Below are 12,326 nucleotides of genomic sequence, written 5' to 3'. Positions count from 1 at the left end.
AATATAATATAATATAATATAATATAATATAATATAATATAATATAATATAATATAACATAATATAATTTATAAATGAAAATAAAAATCGTCGACGGTTAGAAATCGAAAGATTTGTTATAAAATATAACTCTTTTAAATTTGCAAAGCCGAATCCCAAAGACAAAATAAATTTGGGCGCTAGATTATCTATCAGTTACCATCGTGCGAAAAAACAGTCAAACTGAAGCAATGCACATAAGACTTTGTCGTGGGTATAGTGGCAGGTTCAGTGCCCAGGGAAAACCAAGGTTACATTACAATAATTCATTGCACTTACATTACATTAAATGAGACACGTAGTGCATGTTCACGCTGGAGAACTTGTACGGGAAATTAACAGTCTTCAGTTCACAGAACAGTGTTATACAGAACACTTGACGCTGTCTTCAAGTCTACGTTCTTAATGCTCCATTCCTATCCGCTATCTCTATTTTCGATTAGAAATCACTCTAAAACAACCTCACAATATAGTACTGACAAACAGTATATTTAGTAACAGCCTTATACCTAAACAGTTAAATTACGTTTAATCCAAGAACTCTAGAACTTTGCATACTGTAGCGATCGTTGCAGTCATGCTGGTCGGCAACCAGACGGCAGCACCAGACGTGCAACTTGGTCAGAGATCGACATTCTTGTATCTCTGATGGCTGAGATTATCATGCCAAGGAGCGCACATTGGGCAACTTGTAGTCTCCAAATAATCAAACTTTGCGAGTTCTAGTTCCGCTAAACATGCATGCCGGCGTCGAAAGCTTCGGCCTGAGAATGTCTCGGTGTTGCATCCTGATGTCCCTAGTTAGAGAGTCTATGCAATCAAAATAATTAAATTTTAATTGAAATAAAAATATCAGATTGCTTTAGAATCATGGAAAAAACTAAGCTGAGGTCAAAATAAGTTATCCAGGGGAACAAAATCTTAAAATCAATGGCTTTAAAACGAACGAGATAACTAACTGAATGAGTTATCATGACATTTGTATTAAATTCATGATTACATCGCGTTGATCGCAGAATCTCGTTGGTGTAGCACTTAAATTGAAAAAAATCCCATTCCATCAATTCAAATAATTTTTCAAAGCCAATTGATCTCTCATATCATTCTCTATTGACAATAGTTGTCATTTTATCGATATCTACTAGACAACGGATCGTCGGCCATCTTTATCTACCAAAAATATTCAATAGGGAAGCGACCTCAGCGGGCGGGTGGTCTCCCTCCATCGCAAAGCAGTTCTATTGCCTCGTAAAGGGTTAAATTTTTATGGCATTGCCTCATAATACGCGGATTTGCCTAATAATACGCGGATTAAATCTTTTCAGGCAATTCACTGGAATTCAATGAGCGTTATTGCGAGTTTTAAATAGTGTATTTTCTCCATATACTTCGGATTTCACACTCCAGGTAGGTTATTGGCTGGTGTATGATGAGCTGACCTTGAAGATCAGTGATGTGAAAGAATTATTTCTGAAATAATAATATGTAGTATACTTTTCAATAAATCGTGCACTTGGTACTTAAGTTTCTCGATTTTATACTATTTCCTTCGTTAAATTTTTTAAAATCGCTTTTTTGCATGTCTTTCCGGAATTTTCATATTAATCGCAAAGATCATGTCATTGGAGATCCCTTGCTTTGAAACATCAACAGAATATAAAAATTATTTAGAATAGATCAAAGAATTTCTATGCTATTTAAACCAATGGCTGTCATAGCGACCAGCAAAAATGGGTGTCGCTATAGTGACCTGCAAGCAAGAACACCTGAAGGTTTTATTCGATGAAAGCGTTAGGTTTGCTCGAGTGCATTAGAAAATCCATGAAGAAAAATCAAAATTTGCTTTCGGTAAAATCTTCACTCGAGTCCAAATCCACTCTTTTGTATCCAACAAGCTGACGTTACGACAATTATCTGAACCAAAATTTCAAATTCGGTGTTGTGCCAAGAGACCGCAATTGAGCGACAAAATCCGAATGAATTGCTGCCTAAAATCTCTATTCCGCCAGGCTGGGAATTAATCAAGTGGCAAAAGTGCAGAGCGCTTCATGGAGACAAGTTTTTTCTGACGCTCACCTCGAATTCAAAATGAGTCAGGCTTTGGCGACGAACATGGCAGCCAACCGCACTTTTTTGTTCTCATCGGGAAATTTAGTGAGATTTTTCACGTGATTTGTTCTCACACTTTCAAAAAATTACGAGTAAATGTTCAAACTATGAACATGCAAATGTGATCATTTTGTAATTTATAGGTAACAAATAAAAAATCTCTATCAGATATGGATAATATATCACAATTAATAACATGACTCATGAATAGGATCATATTCGAATCACTCATGTCATAAACTAGCATCGCTTACTTTCAGACTTATCGGCATCCTTTAATCAATTTATTATACACTCGTTGGAAGCACAATAAATTTAAAAATATTACTCGAGCTTCAAGTGTACAAGCTGAAAGATCTTAATTCTATTTTAAATTTCATAATATGAGAGACTGGCGACAACTGGAGCAGCCGTCTCGTAGGAGACGAGTAATCAATTTAGAGGCTGCAAGACTCACGCACAAGGCTTGCATCATTCCTTTAAGTTTCCAGTGCTTTTAGCGGGATCTTCTGGGAGCCAGAAGCCCTCATGAATCCTAAGAGAAACGTCCTGAGAAACGTAGGTTTGGACGTGAATTCATTCAGTTCGTTACTTTAGTTTTACGAGCCTGCAATGCTGTTAGAAATTCACATTTTAATTATAAAGCCCGTCAAGATTTTTCTATTCATTTTTGCACTCTTGTGAGTGGTCTCGATGTTTATGTTTGAAAGACGGACATGATTTGTGAATTTTAAGTTATTATAAGGGAATTTTACAGTTGAATGCAGTAAAATTGCTGCGTTAACATTTCTCATTAGAGACAATTAGTAAAAAATTGTTGTTGTGCAAAATTTAATTGAAAAAATAATTTTTCATCGTCGCATCATTAGGTTGCAACCTTTGGATTTATATTCCTCTCTTCACAAATCTTATCAAAATTTCTTCGAATTTCTCCCGCCGCACGAGCCTCATAAAAGCTGCCTATATGTATGCATTTACCAGCTAAATCATAAGTTAAGTAATCGTTGGGGGAATTTAGCCAGCGCAAGATCCTTATATAGTTACCCACACTTTCCACCGTAGAGCGATCAGATCAGTAGCGGCCGTTGCAGTTTCGCTTTTACAATATCCTTATGGTGGTAATGCATACATTTCACTATAAAAAGATCAGGTCTGTATTGGTCGATGCAGTTTCGCTTTTGCAATATCCTTATGGTGGTAACACATACATTCCACCATAAAGAGATCAGGTCAGTATTGGTCGATGCAGTTTCGCTTTTGCAATATCCATATGGTGGTAACGCATACATTTCACTATAAAGAGATCAGGTCAGTATTGGTCGATGCAGTTTCGCTTTTACAATATCCTTATGGTGGTAACGCATACATTCCACCGTAAAGAGATCAGGTCAGTATTGGTCGATGCAGTTTTTCCTCTGCAAGAAGTTATCAGGGAAGAGATCGGCAGCAGCGTATCGGCACAGGCCGGCAAAAAGGATCGGGTGATCCGTCAGTGGCGAAGCCTCTGATTGCCTCCAAAGCTCCGCCGGCCTTCACTTTTTCCGACTTCTTTGCCTGCCTTGATTTTGCTGACATCGGCAATATTGATCAAAGGCACGCTCCCAAAAATGAATGGGCAGATAGTGTATTTCTCCGATCACTTTTTTTGCTATCGGCTTCGTGGAATTCGCTTCGTTAATTTGCGTTAAAATTCAACGATACGACGACTAGATACGGCGAACAAAATGCTTCGATTTTTAGGTTGCAAGGAATTAAATTACTTAGGCTGCTAACAGACTGACAACGGAAAACAATATTAATCATCGATCTCGCAGGGGAGTGCATTGAAAACATTTTTGTGTAAAGTTTTGTGTAAACATTGTTTGATATTATATTCAAGAAAGATGAAACGAAAAGGTAATTCAACATATTTTAATTGAAAACTAGGAGATATGGTTCATTCACTTAGCATTTGCTTTGCTTTTGAATTATTGGTTGATTTGCGATTCATGAAAAATAATGTTCTAAGTATGTTAAATTTTATTAAAAATCCTAGTACTTCCACCCGGTAACGTCACAATTAAGACTTTAAGGCCAGGGAGGGCAAGGCCCCCTAAGATCTATAATCATATTTATGTCCGATACCAACTGGTGGCAGGATTATTTGTTGAAGTTCATTTCCTGTAATCCCTCGTTAAATTGAGTTTATTGGCATTTTTTGTACATTTCTTCTAAAAAAATTATAATAATTTTAAAAATTATTACAAAATTATTAAGGGGCTATGGGAATTTTTTAGAAGGCTACATGAGGCCGCCTTGAATTAGCCAAATGTGACGACTGTTTCTACCAGATTTATCAGATAGTCACATCCCCATCTAAGAGCCTCTTCATTATCTGGAGATAATATGAAGGCAAATTATTCAAGCGATCCCGACTTATTGTTGACATTGCAGACCAAGAGAAGCATAGCAAGTTGATTGTACGTCGCCATCTCACAGTCAAAGCGTGGCTTTTTCATTTCACGCTCGCCTTATAAGGAAAATTGGAGGCGAGTTCCAACAACTCTTAGTGTAGCTTCACTCATCTCATCAGCAACAAGGCATAAATTTCTTTGAGGCTTGATGAGATTCCAGCCCTTCATAAAATAAGCTACTTTTGTTCAACTTGCCGTCCAGGGATGCGAGATATCGTGAAAGTTTTGTGGCAAAGAAAGCATGAAAGCTGGCGCTCATTCCCCCGGGGAGTTGGCATTTGTTTCTGGAACGCTGTTGTTATATGGGTCAGTACAGAAATGAAGTCATGTGAAGGTATTTAAAGAATACAATTACCTTTGTAATCGGAATGCTGAAGAACTACGTGCAGTCTACTAATGTTAAATATAAATCTCAAATCCGGTTCTGTTTTATTCTGTTTTTTTTTTTTTCTTAAATTGTATTTTTCGTCCTTGTTCCTGGAAACGACTTTGTCGTCAATGTGGCGTTGCATTGCGTAATGGGCAGTTTTAATCCGAATAATTCTTCATAAATTGAATCCATTTATAAGGCGTACCATTGCCTTTCACATATGTTCACATAAACAGATTTTGAGACGCAGTGAGGTCTAACATTAGTGCATACATTGGTCTCGAAACGAGCTTCCATTAGCGATCAGTTGTAGCATGTCCGATCACTGTTATTTTAAAATACTATAAACAATCTATATGCTGATCAAACAAATATTCATGTTAAAAAACATGCATTCACATAGTGAGTGGCTTCTCAACTGGTAGTTCACCTGATCCATGATGTCCAATTCTGCGGCCGCCGAGTAAACTCATATTAATGCGAAGCTTTGTGTCATCTTGAGTATTGGTACATCAGACCTATGAATATATATGAAACTTTTCACTACCCATATTGCTTACTCCTATGTTTAGTGTCTTGGTTATACTTAGAAGAATGATTGGGTCGTATTATCCTAATTCACGTAGCACTGACACGCCCTTTTGCCGGAGCAAACTGGGTTAAGGTGACACGCAGAGAAGCAAAAATTGCATCGCTATATGTAAGAAGTTTCACCCATTTATCTAAATGTACCATTCAGATTGATCTAAATCCCTAAAATTTACCTCCTGATTCAAGTTGGATATTAAAATTTGTTCAATTAACCTTAATTCGTTCGTCGTTGTCGAAGTTATTTTTGCAATATATGAGATTAAACATTTAAATTTCAAGATAAATACTCTCCACCGTGATACAAGAAAGCTATGTGGCTATGAAGTAAAAATATTTCTTATCTAAAAGATTTTCGAAAAATTTACCTGTTTCTATTCAGTGTTTAATTTTAAATTGGAAAAAAATGAACACACTTGAAATTCAACCATGAATAATTCTGAAACCTAATGTAAATAAGACGACAAACCGCTCACAGAAACTCTGAATATCTCACAAGAAATAATTTGTTATCAACTGGAAATCTGCCATGATCGCCGCGTGCGTTCACTTCAGAGTGGTGCTTTTGAAGCGTAGAGAAAATCAGGGTCCAGATAAACTCAATGGAGCGACCAAGGCCTCCTATAACTGACAAAACGATCGCTGTTTTGAATGACGACATGGCAGCTCTGGGCGACGGCGACTGCCTTGCGTGGCGTCACTTGAGCACGCAAAACATTTATGAAGCAATAGAGTCTAATCGAAAGCCTGCATGCACTCTCGTACTAGAGAAATGCTCTTGAATTGGGGGAACAAATTTAGATAGTAAGGGAGTTTGTTTCTTCAGAAACCAAGTAATTCCTTTGAATAATGATAATTTTATTTGTTATTGTACGATCTCGTACGAATACTTTGGACAGCAGCCTCAGTTTAAATATCTATGTTGGTCTGACTCTTTATATAATTGGAGCTAAAAAAAATGATGATTTATATTAAATGTTCACGGCGTATTAAAATGACAGTTGCAAAAAAAATCCGTAATTTAAATGAACGGAAATTTCTAGGTCAGACAATGTTTGAGAGTTCCGACTTTAAAATCCCTTCCGATATTTATAGGTCAGATGTTCGCTCGAGTCGACATTGTTCCATAATGTAACAGAAGCGAAGGTTGACGCGTCAGACATCGTTCCTGTTTTCCATAATGTATCATTCGAGTAGGTCAGGTTGGTCTGTTGTCCCTGGTGCGCATCCTCGCACTGACAACAGCCTAATGGCTTTAGAATATTCAATTTCGAGGCTTTCTAGGCCTCCTGAGCTTCCTCTTTCATGTCTGGTAATCTTTAGAAGCTGTCGAGGCGGCCAGGCTTTGTGTTCCGTGGACCGGTAAAGTGCCAGAGATGATGCTAATTCCGCGCCGCGACATGCACTCTTGCAACACAACTCAAAAGTCCTCAGCTAAACGCAAGTTTTATTAAACTTGATAGCATCAGTTTTTTTTCTCTTGTTGTAACTTCAAACAGCGACATTGGAAATTGTTTCGTAAATTTCCATATTATTGCGTAAACGACAGAATTTAATTCCAAGATCACTGGTAAGAAATACATAGAGTCCCCGATATTACACCAGCTAGATTTAGCCAGAATCTCATAGCAACGTTTTTTTTTTTTGAGGACATATAACAATTATTGCGACGATAAAGCGCTTCGCAAATCGCTACATGATTCAAATAATTACGAACGAAAATCATCTTGTTAATGCTGAAATGTGTTCACAAGGAAACTCGATAAACATTGTTGTGATAATCAAGGACCAAGCATAAAAGTTACTCAAAAATTTAGTTAAAGAGCGGAAATTGTACTTTAACAATCTAAGAAGAAAACCTCAGTCTGAAAGTTTACTTCCAAATCTCAAGCCGAAGCATAGGAAAATATATTCCTTCTTTATTGCATCATTTCGCTGGAATTTTAAATTTGATCGAAGTGCACCGGACGAGGCGTAATCTTTGTAACAGTAAATAAATAGGTCCTAACATCATCGTGGCATCATCATTAGGTTGATGATGAAAACTAATGGACGCTTGGTTCCTTAACGGTCACAGCGAGGAAAATAATTATTATAGCGAATAGAGGGAGTTATTTTTTAATAAAGGGAATATTAACTCTGGAAAAACAAAATCCCATCATCTTGTAGCACAAAATAATACAGAATTCAACTTAGGTACAATGAATTTTAGGTTTAGAACACCCAAACAACCATCCAAACAAATCTCTGCGAGCTGTGTCGCAGCTTCTGATTAAATTATGCTTGCCGCAGCGTCTGCTGACAGGCTGTGCTCAGAAATTCCCTCCCTAATTTAAAACTATACGACATCGTTGACAGTGAAGAGGAAGGAGGAGTGTTTTTTTGCAGAATTCTTAGTATGTATCATTTTTATCGCATTTTCTCATTTATGGAAAAATTCACTATTATGCTCGTCATGTCCGTCTGTCTGTCTGTCCATCCGTGACTTCCCATTTTCGTCGACGAGAAAATGCGTTCTCTGTCGCTCACTGCAGTCAGTACTGAGTTATATTTTTATTATAATTCTTGGTATCAGAATTTGTGTGCTGTTGATATTATTATAACGTAGATAAGCTTTTTGGTTAAAATAAAAGCTCTGTAGTAATTTGCATGTGTTCAAAGGTTACCGTTTCATTACAAATTATCTTGACACATGTCAGCGAGTGTTTTGACACTTCCAATATGTATTCTAATATTAAAGTTCATTAAAATGTAAAAATTATTAATCTCTACTGCATTTAGAAACTCGTTCATCGATTTAAATCATCGATAGCTACGACGTCAACATGCCCTTGATTATTTCTTCATTTTTCCGATCTTTGCCTATAATGTAGACATATATAAAAAATATTCGAGAACCATTTATAAAACAAAGTATCACAAAAAAAATGTGTTTTCTGACACACAATGACTGGAACTGACGACGCGAATGTACAACTGCAGAAAAGCAGTCGTTTTCTCTTCAATAACTTTTACTATACATAATATGCGAATACCGAAATATATATACGCAAAGAAGCCCAAAATGAAGAGCCGCTGCCCGTTCGAAGAGATTAGGAGGAGCCGTTAAGAGAGATGAATAATTGCCGTTAAAGGAGATGAAGAGGAGCCGTTAGAAAAGATGAAGAAGAGCCGTTAAAAGAGATGAAGAAGAGCCGTTGAAAGAGATGAAGAGGAGCCGTTGAAAGAGAGAAAGAGGAGCCGTTAAAAGAGATAAAGAGGAGCCGTTAAGAGAGATGAAGAAGAGCCGTTAAAAGAGAGGAAGAGGAGCCGTTAAAAAAGATAAAGAAGAGCCGTTAAGAGAGATGAAGAAGAGCCGTTAAAAGAGATAAAGAAGAGCCGTTAAGAGAGATGAAGAAGAGCCGTTAAAAGAGATGTCCCTCAATGTGAGGGAGGAGATCTGTCCCTAAGTGTGAGGGAGGAGATCCGTCCCTCAGTGTGAGGGAGAAGATCCGTCCCTCATGTGAGGGAGGAGATCCGTCCCTCAGTGTGAGGGAGGAGATCCGTCCCTCATGTGAGGGAGGGGATCCGTCCCTCATGTGAGGGAGGAGATCCGTCCCTCATGTGAGGGAAGAGATCCGTCCCTCATGTGAGGGAGGAGATCCGTCCCTCATGTGAGGGAGGAGATCCGTCCCTCATGTGAGGGAGGAGATCCGTCCCTCATGTGAGGGAGGAGGTCCGTCCCTCATGTGAGGGAGGAGATCTGTCCCTCAGTTTGAGGGAGGAGATCCGTCCCTCAGTGTGAGGGAGGAGATCCGTCCCTCAGTGTGAGGGCAGGCAATCCGACCCTCAGTGTGAGGGAGGAGATTCGTCCCTCATTTGAGGGAGAAGATCCGTCCCTCAGTGTGAGGGAGGAGATCCGTCCCTCAATGTGAGGGAGGAGATCCGTCCCTCAGTGTGAGGGAGGAGATCCGTCCCTCAGTGTGAGGGAGGAGATCCGTCCCTCAGTGTGAGGGAGGAGATCCGTCCCTCCGTGTGAGGGAGGAGATCCGTCCTCTTGAATAGAGGGATTCAGACGGTCGCCTCTCAAGGGGAGGGAGTGTCCGTTTTCTGAACCGTAGAAAGGACAGTACTTCTCCTCTTGCCGGGAGGGAACGTCCGTTTTCTGGACCGTATAAGGGACAGTACGTCTCCTCTTGACGGGAGGCAACGTCCGTTTTCTGGACCGTATAAGGGACAGTACGTCTCCTCTTGACGGGAGGGAACATCCGTTTTCTGGACCGTATAAGGGGTAGTACGTCTCCAATCAACGGGAGGGAACGTCCGTTTTCTGGACCGTATAAAGGACAGTACGTCTCCTATTAACGGGAGGAAATCTACCTACCCCTTAATAAGAAAATTAAACAGCCTTTCTTTAATGACTGGAATGCAGTCCAACTTTGTAACTGGTAGGAGAGAGTCCATCTCCTTAACTACCTCAAGTAGAGTAGATAGAGGGCGGTCAGTCGCCCTAATGGTAGGAGAGAGCATTCATCAAACTAATAGAGTGTGAGACTTTACAACTCCTTAATGGGATGGACGGCAGCCAGTCTTTTCCATAAGACTAAACAGTTTTCCTCAGTCCGAAACTAAGTCCGGTGCCCTAGGGATGCTTCAGATAAAATGTGCTTCGGAATGCTTCGGATGCAAATTTTATTTGCTAGGCATAAAATCAACTATACATGAGTATTATACCTAAAACTTTATATAGAATTCAACTGCATATGATAAACTCAAGTAATGATAAAATGTCCCTTCAATTTTGTGGCAGCATAAGCATTAGTTAAATCAATGCTCCATTTGAATGTCACTACAGAACCACAATTTTATTCCCATTGGACTAAAAGCGTTCAAGCACAAATATATATACGTTTGAATACCTCCAGATGTCAGTTCAGTGTTGTATATCACATCATAAGATTGTCCTGAATTCCTTATTCGTAGGTTCGGCAAATCTTCTTCTTATGACGTAAGATTTTATCGACGGATTTGGAAGCTCAGTGTGAAACTTGACCGACTCAGAACTTGAGCGAACAGAGCAGACGGAGCTTCCATTCGGCACCTCAGGGGGCTGAATTCTTCCATTAAAGCGCCTTGAGGAGCTCAAGCGCACAAGTTATAGCCTCTTTAAATGGAAATGTGTTGAACGCTTGAGAAAAGAGAAACGCACGTGTGGCCGTGAGTGCACTTACCGACCTCTGCACTACAGACACGTTTGTACTCGATCAAACTTCGCTGCTTCACGTGAAATTTAGTTCTGGAAAACTGCGTCCGATACTCACGTCAATAATCTGCCCACGTCCCCGAGTGGTGCGATGTCAAATAGATATTATATTGGGACGATCTCATCAGAATGCATGAATTCTGAGTTTCTGAGAATCGCTCACTGGATGATCCAGATGATCTCCTGAGGACAGCACCCTAGCGGACAGCTTCTCCAAGATCAACCATTGTCTACAATTCGAAATCAACTTGGAAACGTCAACTGAAGTTCCTAACAATTTTTTCTTCGATAAAAGTTTATGTTCACAGTATTTCTCCTACGTACGATATTAAAATAGGAAAATGATACAATTTACTTCTTGAACTCATCATCATAAGTAATAATCGTTAATATGACCGGATAATAAGAAAATTTTAATGGCACATATGCTCCTTCAAATATTTCATGTCGTTTGTATGTTTGACGAGCTTTCATGTTTCGTCTTTAATTTACAGTTTAAACAGTAACGACATGAGCAGATCATTGAAACGAATCGTAATTCATTTCATCCTTAAATTCCTACATTTGAGGTCTTGTACCCGCAGTTATGTTATGCCCAACCTATAGGCTCTTGCATAGTTTAAGCATGCGTGATAATTACAACCTGCGGTAAACAGCTCCGATTAAACTCCCAAACAAATTCCTGGTCATTTTTCCATCACTGACAATAGGCATGAAAAGCACGTGTGTCAACATTTATTCTTTTTAGTTTCATTCGTGTTCTTAACGAGGCGATTCTCATGACAGCTTTCGGTTCTCAAGAGATTTACACTTTGAGTGATACGACTAAACTTTGCGCGCCCTCAAATCTCTAGTGGATTGAACAATGGATTCCTGCACACCATAACCAGTCTTTGAGAAGCTTTACTCTCCGCCACCGCAGGACTTCTTCCCATGATTTTTCGAACAAACTTTGGAAAAGCATTCAAACTTTCGCGGACGACAAATTCGCGGATAGAAAACTTTGAAAGTGAGACGTTCTCTGTCACAGAAACTTACCGGCCTCGATTGCACTTCACCGACTGCAATGGACGACGTTTGCCGCGTACACTTAAAACTGCCACGAACGACGTTTTGAAATACTTCCGAAAGAAAAATACAATTTGTTCGATTGCTAAGTATTGCTATTTGTTCGATTGCTAATACTGATAAAAACACTATTTGTTCAATTCTTTTCAACTCCGTACGCTGCAGTATTCCAACAGCACCAACTATTCAAATTCATTTTAGTTGATTCTCATCATGAGCAGAGTAAAAGATAAAGGTAAAAGTGACGCAGTAAGTGAAATCTTGCTCGTCAGCCACCGTTGAAAGCGTTTGATGAGACTGAGTCAGTCTGCTTTGAATACGATTGATGAGACTGAGTCAGTCTGCTTTGAATACGTCTGATGAGACTGAGTCAGTCTGCTTTAAATACGATTGATGAGACTTAGTCAGTCTGCTTTAAATGCGATTGTCGATTGATGAGAATTTGTCAGTCTACTTT

Source organism: Hyalella azteca, unplaced genomic scaffold, assembly GCF_000764305.2.
Source record: "Hyalella azteca isolate HAZT.00-mixed unplaced genomic scaffold, Hazt_2.0.2 contig3384, whole genome shotgun sequence".
Lineage (NCBI taxonomy): Eukaryota > Metazoa > Arthropoda > Malacostraca > Amphipoda > Hyalellidae > Hyalella > Hyalella azteca.
This window is presented reverse-complemented; position numbering follows the sequence as displayed.